The 11,878-nt window shown below is 38.7% G+C and overlaps 1 pseudogene; it reads right to left on the reverse strand.

Annotated features, from left to right (window-relative positions):
* Window positions 1-1,078: 1,078 nt before the first annotated feature.
* Window positions 1,079-4,222, reverse strand: LOC123426656 (annotated as a pseudogene).
* Window positions 4,223-11,878: the final 7,656 nt, after the last annotated feature.

Below are 11,878 nucleotides of genomic sequence, written 5' to 3' on the forward strand. Positions count from 1 at the left end.
GGCTTTTTCTTATTGGGCTTCTTTTTGGGCCTTAGCCTATTTACGACCACTTCTAATATTTGTTTTTAACTTTTGGTATGATTATAATTTGGGCCCTGGCCTTTTAGTGCCCAAATACATTTGGTCCAATTTCAGTTGTGGCCTTTTTTCATTTTTGAATTCGGCAACTTTTTGTTCCAGAACTTGGTTTCATTTCTATTTGTTTGGCCTATTCAACCCAATTATTTGTCCAATATTAAATTTAACACTATTTCATATTCAAATCAAGAAAACTCCAAGTCGAATTAAAATCATCCATCATATAACATCACAAAATACATCTTCCAGGTTTACATAACACAATAACTCATCTCATGAATACATTCCCTTACACAGAAATATAGCAAGAACGGACATAATTACACAATAGAAAATGGCACATCTGCTAACAGTGGAGTTCATTCGACTCTCCTATGAGACATAGGTTCAGAAATTTTTATGTTGTGTTGATTTGAATGTCCCAAGTAGGCATCATCGACGTCTTCTCACCACTTTCCTAGCAACAGAAAAAGAGACAAAACAAAAAACAATAGACCGTAATATTACACCACAACACAGATCAGTAACTTCAAATCACAAAATATATACATTATACTAGATGTCAGAGTTATATAAAAACTGCTAGTTATAAGAAAACCATTATATGTATGAGTATAATGTATAGGAGTTGCTGGACTTTGTCCAATCGATTCTCCTTTTGTAGTGAATCTACAGTTCAGTTGTAAACAAGATTATAGACACCAACAAGTAGTATCACATCTTTGCAGACAACTTTGATGCTACCAACCAGTTACACATCACATTTCTTTTCCTTTGGAGGAAAAGAAAAGCAAAGAATAGTGGAGATTCGCCCCCCAGAAAAGTAATGGTATCATAATGGGGACTGTTAAACTAATCTGATATCATAACCCCTCAATGGAACAAGTGCTATTCCCATAGCACTATCATGCTTGTGTTTACTTGTGATATTGTACTGCGCAAAAGAGGTTGTTCCTTCAATGTGCTTGACAAAGCTTGTACTACTACTACTATGAGGTCCTTACTGATTATTAAACTGAAGCACTGCATCATCAAGACTGTCTCTAAACTGCATTAATGCCACAAGAAAAAGTACCAGTGAAAATGAAACTCAACACTGTGCTGCTTATTTTTGGTTGTGAGATTATACTGCACAAAAATATTAGTTCCTTTAATGTGCTTCACACAAACATGTCATGTGAGATCCTATCCAATAATAAAGTACACCAGCATGAATAAAACTGCGTGTAAAACCGCTTATTAACCCCTAAAAAATTTAACAACACTAAAAATGGAACCCAACAGTTGAGGAGTGGCTTGCTGTGGAAGCTAGGTAGTAGCAAACTTCTGCCAGCCATTAGTTTATTGATTGCAGACTTTCAGTGTTCTTAGTGTATTGATTGAGGAACCATGTCAAAGATGAGTAGTTGATGTAATGATGATAAGAAGTCTCCCTTTATTCCCTCTCCCCACAGATAAAATTGAAATTCACAACAAGAGAGAACAGATTCTCCTTTCCAAGAGCACAAGCCAGTGTCAAATCAGATTACACCAACTATGAGTCATACATACTGATGAGCAACTAGAGACAAATTAGAATTCCAGGAGATTGTATATCATATTTACATGCATATTAGATAGAGCCAACAGGTCAATTATGACGCAATCAGATGGTATAAATTAATTGAACAAGATCTATATATGCACAGGTGAACATGAATCTACCTCAATGGTTCTGTATTGGGTATAATTCAATGACTAGATAATACTGAACAACCATGCAACGTAAAATAATATTGAATCGCTTCCATGTGGATTGTCGATCGATCTCTGCACCTCAAGCATTATTATTGTCCTACAGAATCATCTCCCTTTGTTCCGCCAAAACTAGAGCAATCACGAACCATATTATATACAAACAAATAATAAACAATCAAATAGCCATATCTTCTAGATACTAGTAGACTGATGTGCACATATTGTTAGGTACTCTCACAGTTTATAAATTTGTGCATTATTCCACAATATCTCACCTCTCCTCCCAGCAGAATACAGTCTGATTGCTGACATCCATCCACATTCCACTTGATGACCTATGAAAGTACAAAACAAAGTGACAATCAAAGACAAATAGATATCATCCTCCATGGGCAGAAGACAGATAAAATGAGCAAGAGCAAGAACTACTGTGTTAAATGAGCAGCTACATTGACAGTACCTTCTCTGCAAGGTCAACATCGAGCTTGCTCGTAGCATAGTAACCTAGGAAGAACAATGGCTTCGCACCAGACGTTACAATGTCATTGACACTCATACCAACCTGACGCAATGGATCAGACACAGAACATTCATTGACCCACTCTCGTAGGAAACATGACAAACGACATGTATGAACAACAAGCAAAAACATACCAGGTCAATTCCGATCGTGTCATGAATACCGGTCTCAAACGCGAGCTTTAGCTTCGTCCCAACTCCATCAGTGCCGACCACTCATCCCCTGCTCAATAGAAACAACAGAATACCAAATTTTACTAACACGACAACACATATTTGTATCCAAGTAAGAAAACGAGCAACAACAAGTCAAATACATGACGCAGACCTCTTACTCTTACTAGCCTAACACTACAAAACTGTTCGTGCTTGGTATATACATATGTCAAATTACTGTCAAATACATGCTACAAGAATAAGAAACTCTCACTTTCCGCACCTGTCTTACTGACCAAATGAGCTGTTCGAGTTTTAGTGCACTCAAAGTCATGCTGCTGATATATCGGAGTATTAGGCATTTCATTACCAAGATTTGTTTAGCTAGATGTAGTTATGCTAAATTTAGCATTACCAAGCCAATTTTGAGGGAAAATTGTGTAATAATGCTAGTAGGCAGTAGTACATGAATTAGTATTACTGCAGAATTTCCTTTGTTAGCAATAAGTAACCTTTTTAATGATCTTCAGTCAAGCTGTGTATGTATAATATATTCAAATACTGTAATAGTGTGTACTTCAAAGAGTAATAATCAGTTTCCCCATTAGGCATTTCTTTCATGAAGATTTCTTTATCCAGATGTATTTATAATATATTCAAAAACCATGGGAAAATATTAATCTATGAGAAAATGATAAAGAATGGAAGCATATACACCCCTTTTGGTCCATCAAATTCTTTTATGACAAAACAAATTTCAGTATAAAGGATATTATTTGCTCCATTCGGAAATTTGTACAAAGGGAATACGAATATACTCATTATACCAGGAGATTTCACTCCGGTAACCAGATCACGCTCGCTCAAGTCCTAATTTTTCACTCAAACCGATCATAACTGGACAATCGACTAGCTTGTTTTCATATAAGAACAGTTCATATACCTCACCTTGCATGCAGAAGATAAGCTTACCTGCTCAACCAATACATCACAATAGCATATCTAACTTAGCAATTGTTTTGTGTATCATGCCCATTGTGTCCACCATGAATGCTTCACAACTTCAACTCGTTCATTTCCACCACTAATGCCTGTTATATAAGCATAAGAGGTCAAACGACCAATGACATTCCAAAAAACAAATGCCAAGTAAATACGAGGAGGCACCAACAAGATACTTAGATCAACATGCAGGTGAACTGATAGTAAGAAGGAATGCTAGTACTAGTAAGGAGGCTAAAGTTATGATGCGTAAATTGATCATCATATTTGCACAAGTGCAAAAATTGGTTAGCAAATGACTATGGCAAGTGGGAGAAGAAGTTGTCTCCAACACTCGTGGAACTTGTCTACTTAACATTCTGTGAAAAATGGTTATTCTCACCAGGGCAGTAGTAGTCATCGGACAGTTTCTCAAACGGAGCCTTGTCCTTGTATATGTACCTACAATAGTCGCAAAATGCAGAGCATGTCAAGAACACTCAACTTCACCATAGCAACGCGCGGTCAGGCGCGGCAGGCTCACCCACCCGTAGTCTCGGCAGATGCATGTGAGCTTCGTCAGAACGCGGCCGAACCGCATCGTGATCCGCGCCGCCGCCACGGACCTTGCCCTGCCCGGCGCTGGCAGCCGCACCAGCGGCGGCGGCGCGTAGAACACCCACCGGAGACGCGCGGGGCCGGCGCCCACCTACGCACGCATCAGCGATGGGGCCTGCATCTGCAGTGCCATTGCCGCAACCCTCACTAGCTCGGATTTTTTCCCTGGGCCTAGCTTGAAAGCAGATAACTGATCGATTGCACGATCTGCCAATTGGGTGGGAGGGAAGCGGATGGGAGTGGGAATGAAGGAGGGAGGCGGCGACTAGGGTTGGCATAGAGGAAGAGGAGGGCACGATGGGTTGGGTGAGGTTTGCTGTGGGTGGATGGATGGACGGATTGGTGAATGTTTGCCATTTCAACGATCCATGTCAAAACTCATTCCACCAATCAAACTTAAGATTATGTATTTTTTGCTTTTCCTTTTGTTTTTCTTATATTTTTCACCCTCTTATTCGGGGTAAACATACAGTTTGTCAGAATTAACGAATATTATGCATATGTGTCTACTTTGGGATGAGAAACAATGTGATTTGGGACATTTTCATTTTCTTATAATTTCTGTGAAAACAGTTTGTAAAAATTCAACTTTTTGTGAAGAACCTAACAAATTTTTCTTACAAATTTGAACCGCACCATTTTTCAAAAATATTAGACCATAATTTATGAGCAATTGGCCAAATGGTTACATGTCAAAAGTGAGTTTTCATTTTCTTTCGAAAAAGTTTCATTTTTCATTTTTTGGGTTCCCAAAAATAATTAAACTTATGGCCAAATTCATGGCTTAGTTTGTTCAAATGATGTGATATTATTTGGACGGAAAATTCATTTTCCATTTTTTTTGGACGGAAAATTCAATTTCCATTTTTCGAGTGCCCAAAATGAGTTTTTTTGTGAAGGACCTACCATATATTTGTTGCAAAATAGGACCAACCCAATTTTCTAAAATACTAGGCCACATTTAATGTACAATTCACCAAACAGTTCGGTGTAGAAAGCTTTGATACACCTTTCGTGAAAAAGACAAATTTTCGTTGAATCAACTAAAAGCGGGTCAAATTTGAACTGCAACTGCTTCATAGTTTGCTCTTTATTTTTTCCAAAAATCTTTTTTAGGTACACAAGTATCTATTTAATCAGAGAAACACCAAAAGTTTTCCAAGATTCAACCACTAGGTAGGAATAGTCATACCCGCCGTTTTGACCGCATTTTGAAATGTCCATGAAAAATTCAAAAACAAATAAAAAATGAAAATCTTCGCATTGTGTCATTATACGTGACTAAGTTACTAGGAAAAATAATAAACTTGTAATACAGTAATTATTTTTAGAAACTGTTCTCAGAAATGAGCTATCATGTGTGAATATTCATGGCTTTCAAGCAAAATGATCAATCTTATGGCCACATTCATGGCATAGTTTGTTCAAATGATCTAATATTGTGCACAAGGGTGCGTATTGGAATGGCAAACAATGTTGCTTAAGGAAGTTTTCATTTTCCATGTATGAAAAATTCGTTTTCCATTTTTCGAGTGCCTAAAATGAGTTTTTGTGTGAAGCACCTACCATATATTTGTTGCAAAATTGGACCAAACCAATATTATAAAATACTAGGCCAGATTTAATGTACAATTCACCAAATAGTTGGGTGTAGAAAGCTTTGATCCACCTCTCGTGAAAAAGACAAATTTTCGTTGAATTAGCTGAAAGCGGGTCAAATTTGAACTGCAATTGCCTCATAGTTTGCTCTTTCTTTTTCCCAAAAATCTTTTTTAGGTACACAAGTATCTATTTAATCAGAGAAACACCAAAATATTTCCAAGATTCAACCACTAGGTAGGAACGGTCATACCCGTTGTTTTGACCGCATTTTGAAATGGCCATTAATAATTCAAAAACAAATAAAAAAAGTGCAAAAACATTTCATTGTGTCATTATATGTGACAACGTTAGCAGGAAAAATAATAACCTTTTAATACGAAAATTATGTTTAAAAAAGTGTTCTTAGAAATGGGCTATCATGTGTGAAGATTCATGGTTTTCAAGCCAAATGATTAATCTTATGGCCACATTCATGACATAGTTTGTTGGAATGACATAATATTATGCAAAAGGGTGCATATTGGAATGGCAAACAATGTTGATTAAGGAAGTTTTCATTTTCGTTGTATGTAAAATTCATTTTCCATTTTTCAAGTGCCCAAAATGATTTTTTTTGTGAAGGACCTACCATATATTTGTTTAAAAATTGGACCAAATCATTTTTATAAAATACTAGGCCATATTTAATGTACAATTGACAAAATGGTTGGGTGTTAAAAGCTTTTATCCACCTCTTGTGAAAAAGAAAAATTTATGTCAATTCAGTTGGAAGCGGGTTAAATTTGAACTGCAGCTGCATTATTGTTTGCTCTTTATTTTTCCCAAAAATAATTTATAGATACATAAGTATCTATTTAATCAGAAAGACTTGGTGTGGTGGCTTGACGTCGAGGTTTGGATGATGGTCGAGGGCCCCAACTCCAGAGCGCGTGAACTTGATGCCACTCGCATGGTCACCGCATGACCGTTGCGTTGCCACGCGTTATGGGTGGAATAGGCATGTCTGGTGGGTTGGACAATCCCTCGGCATGTGTTAGGAAGAAGAATACAATAGAAGAATCTCATGAGGACACTGAACTAAGCTCAGACATGAATTAGCACCCAAGTGTTTGATTAGCGGTGCGGGTAATGCACATAGACAATGGGCCTAAATTTTGGCTGAGGATGATCATATACTAAGGAGACTCTCTTCGCAAATTGTTAGCTCAAATGGATGAATCTAGGTGGCACTTTCTTTCCAAAGTAACACACTGTGGATAAATATGGATGTTTAAGCTGAGATGAAATGAATGTATGGATTGAGCTGAAATTTGGTGTATGATGTTAATTTGGGCATATGAAGGCACTGTAAAAAAAATTATACCATTTGGACATGCCAAAGTGACACTTCCTTCACAATGTGCCAATCTGGACAGAAAATGGTAATTGAAACTGGGCTAACATAGATGATAATTTGGAGGAGGATGATAATTTGGATAAACACAAATGGTACTTCCTTCACAATGCTCTCTACTGAACAAAATATTGTGAAAATTATTGAGGGAAACAGGATGAATTAAATGATCTAAAATTTGGTGGAGTGAGGTTATATGGTCATTTTCATCCCATGGTAAATTTTTATCAACTATAAAGCAATATAAAATGTAGTTGCTTCACAAAATGAAAAATTTTCCAGAAACAAAGATTGGATGATGAGCTCACAAGGATTCTTAGATAGGGCTGAAATTTTGTGGACAACTATGTTTTGGGCACATAGAAGATGTGGAAAAAATACAATTCATCAGGATATTCCTATCTTGTACTTCCTTCACAAAGTTGTTAGCTGAACACAAACCTTGGAAATTTGTTGAGGAAGATTTAGTAGACAAATCGTTACGGAAGTTTTCATGAGGCAATGATTTGGATAGGAAAGAGTGCCCAAAAAATATGAGGGTAATCCAAGAAATAGAAATAATAGTTCCTTCACAAAGTGTATTTTGAACAGAATAGGAAAATGAATATTGCTTAATTATTTTTGAAATATGGAAGGAAGGGTTTTCACATATTTGAGGAATATATGATCCAAAGTATTTATGAGAATTTTTCAAGAATTTTTAGAATGATAGAATAGTAGGATACTTCACAAACTAGGATGAGGTGGGATGGAATGGACCCACGAGTGACAAGTCAACATAGTTAGAACATGTCACGACATTTTTATAATCGTCGTAAAAGTTATGACGATCACATCTTATGCGGTTACGATGTTTTTGACTCATATCCTCGTAATTTATATGTAGATTTGATCCCCTCAAACGGCTTATGACAATCTCGGATGAAATCGTGATAGATTTATGACGAATTCATCAACGACATTTGAAAGAACGTCATGTATGAGCATATTTCTTGTAGTGTCTAGTTGGGTGGCGGCGACGTTAGGTGGCATGGCAGCGGGGTTCGAAAGGAGGATGGGGTGGAGTTGGGATCGAGTGGAGGAAGAAAGGATGATAAGTTTTTTACTATTTCGGTCCGGATCCTAGTGCTGGTGTGGTCCTAATGGGCCTAACGTACCACGCCGGGTCTAATTTGGCAGCAACAGCACTACGAAAATAGCTATGGTGTGTGAATTTGGCCGATGCCACCTCTATTTAAAAAAATAGTGTTGGCGTTGGTGAGAAATGGCGCGTCACAAACAAGAGTTGGTGCTAGCCATTTTTCCACTAGTGGTGGGTGGTGATATACGGCAGCGATGATGGTGATGGTGGGTGGTGATATATGGCAGCAATAACGTTGATGGTGGGTGGTGATATATGGCAGCAATGACTATGATGGTGGGCGATGGTATATGGTAGCAATAATGATGGTGGTGGGTAATAGTATATGGCAACGGTGATGATGATGGTGGGTGGCAGTGAAGTTGAAGATGGTGCGGCGGCGGCTTGACAACTTGTGAACAAAACTCGAAACTCTAAAGGACTACACCCTAAGACCAGCAACTCGACCTGACGATGTAACCACAAATTCAACAAAGCAAAAAATTTCAAAAGGATCATATTAGTTTAGATATAGTGAACTAACCATATTTTTTGTGATATATAGGTAAGAAAAATATATGTGATCTAGACAACGGAAAACTGGAAATTCTCACCGAGCAACATAAAAATCTTAGAGCACTTGATCGAGGCGAAGTTGTCCCTATCTTTCAGGGAGATGTGGCTATCGTCTATGGTGAAAGTATACTTTGACGATATGACTATGAACGTGTGAAGAAGTCATTTCTTAGCAATCGCTAAACCAGCTCCAAGAGGTTATTAACCACAACGGAGCACTATGAACCTCACAAGTAAGGTTTATTTCCTGCACACAAATGAAGAACAAGCAAGAAACTGAAATTTCAATCTGGATATTGCAAATATAAGAGGAAAGCCTTATTGATGAAGTGGGGTCATGTGACATCTTGGTCTAATCGTAGAACACAAACGAAGAACGCGTAGTTGCAGCTATGGAGAACTTGTAATCCAAAAAAACTCAAGTTTAAAAGACACCCTAAGGGGTGTATATATGGGGGAATAGAGTGGGATTTTTATGACTTCTTGGAGGACGGGTCCAAAAACAACCCTATCTCGGTTTCCCCACACACACACAAACTCCTAAAATAGCCTATAATGTAGTATTTCGAAATTACATGGGCATGGTCCATAAATTAGTTGATGCAGCGTCTATAATATCCTAGGATGAAATTTATGAAGTGGCATCTAGTATATTTGGTCCAAGCCTTCATGCTCTCCTTATGGTGGCTTCAAATTGCGAAAATCCCCACTAGAAACTCCATTGTTGTTTCCTGCATGCACATCTTCTTCTCTATGCTTGATCCCGCTACAATGGCCATCCTTCTTGTCCATGCTAGGTCCTTCATTCATAAGTAAAAGAAAAGTATCTAATTTAGGCAGCATCCTATGTTCAAGAACATTAGAAGGATTTCAAGTTGTATTGATGTCCTCATCAACAATCCTACATTCTAATTCAATTTGCGTGCACAAGCTCTAGTAATTTATCTAGTAAGTATTTAGACACGGGTTGTGGGTGTAACAATTGTATTGATGTCCTCATCAACAATCGCAAATTCAACAAAGCAAAATACCAAATATAAAATTCCAAAAGGCTCAGATTGGCTTTTTCCTGTACTATAGGCATGAAGACGTTATTCGGTCTAAACTACAAAAAACTGGTAATATATGATTGAGCAATGTGGAAATCTGATACCACTTGATATAGAAAAGGGTGTTTCGCCTTTCTATGAGGTGGTGGCAATCATTTTCAGTAGTAAACTTTGATGATCCTATTATGAATGTGCAAGGACGTCAGACCTTAACAATCCCTAAACCAACTCCGAGAGGTTATTGAGGACGTCGAAGAACAGTCAAGAATAGGCAAGAAAATAAAATTGCAATCTGGATATTGCGAATATTAGACGAAAGCTTATTTAGGTGAAAGTGGATTCTATGATTTGTTTGTATGGTCGTAGAACAGAAACGAAGGACACCAAGCTGTAGCTATGGCGAACTTATAATCTAAACAGAACCCAGTTCTAAATGGTGTCGTAAGGGTTATATAAATGGGGTAATAGAGGGGAATTTTGTGACCCTTTGGATGAGAGGTCCGAAACAAAACCTAAGTGGGTTTCCACACACATACGAACTCGAAAAACAACCTATAGTGTGGTATGTCGTAATTTCATGGGTGTGGCCCAGAAATAAGGTGACACAGCACTTATAATATCCTATGGACGAAATTTATGAAGTGACATCTTGTATATTTCATCCTTGATGCTCCTACTATGGTGCCTTCAAAGTGCGAAAATCAGCACTGGAAACTTCGTTATTCTTTGCTGCGCATGCAACTTCTTCTCCATGCTTGATCCCGCTCCAATGGCTATCCTTCTTGTCCATGCTTGGTCCTTCATTAATTAGTAAAATAAAATTATCTAATTTAATAAGCATCATATCTTCACAAACATTAGAAGGATTTATTGGGAACGAAAGTACGTGGTAATTCAGTGGCGTGCGCGAGGTCTAGTAATTGGTCCATTATAGCAGAAGTGGCTATGGGTCTAACAACGACATTGATGTCCTCATCATGCAGTAGTGCATGTTCACTCCGTAGATGAAATACACTATAATACGGGGAAAATCCGAGGGTGCAGATCTTTTCACACTCGGAGGGAAAACAGGGAGAAAAAGAGAAAACTCAAACACTGAAGAAGGATTACTAATCACACTTCCACTAGATCCACATAAGCTCATGACATAAAAAGTCATCAAAAGGACACAAGTAGGCAATAGTCTTGCCTAAGAGGGGCCTTGATATCTTGTGGGATCTTCCATAATGAGAGGCCTTGACATACATAGGGATCTTCTCCCGTGGAGGTGTTCAACTCCAAGGGAGAAGGATATGGAAGGATCAATGCTCAATTAGTCTATGAGACAACACATTTCTAACCCTAGAAAGAGGAGGAGGTATTTATATAGTAATAGATAGAATAGGGGAGAAAGAGGGCAGTTACTTGGCATGTGACCCGCGTCTACTGCACAAGGGGCTCGATGTCTGGGCCAGGGGGAGGATGTCCGAGATCGACCAGGTCAAAAGTCATCTATTCAGGCATTAATAGGCCGGATGTGTGGGCGAAGGTCAGATATCCGTTCTGTGGGGCCGGATGTCCTAGCCGGGGCGGGATGTCCGGCATGTGTAGCTGCCTCGGGTCTGCGTTTGCACCGGTGGTATTCCCAGGGGTCGGAAGTCCGGGGTGTGAGCCCGATGTCTGGGACTTGGAGGGTCTTGCAGCCTTCCCTTGGTATCCTTATTCATCGATATTTGTGCTTGTCTTCATGGTGGGTTGGCTTTCACTCCTAGTGCCTTCGAGGTCATTCTCATGGAACCTAAGCATGCATAGCATCTCCGCTTTAGGTAGCATTCAACTTCCAAAAGTGTCACAGGAAGGGTCGCTAAGGAGAGATGTCACCTCGATTTCAATGGCACGTGCATTGGCTCTTTTCATAGGGACAATTTGAGCTTGAGGTGTTGGTGGTGGGTCCATGGGCATGACCATGGGATGCTCCACATCATCTCCCCCCATGGGAAAGATCTGTCCTCGGCTAGAGATCTTCATCACAATGGTAAGGTCATATGTCCTTGATGTTTAAGGTGTCGT

This window comes from Hordeum vulgare, chromosome 2H (assembly GCF_904849725.1).
Source record: "Hordeum vulgare subsp. vulgare chromosome 2H, MorexV3_pseudomolecules_assembly, whole genome shotgun sequence".
NCBI lineage: Eukaryota > Viridiplantae > Streptophyta > Magnoliopsida > Poales > Poaceae > Hordeum > Hordeum vulgare.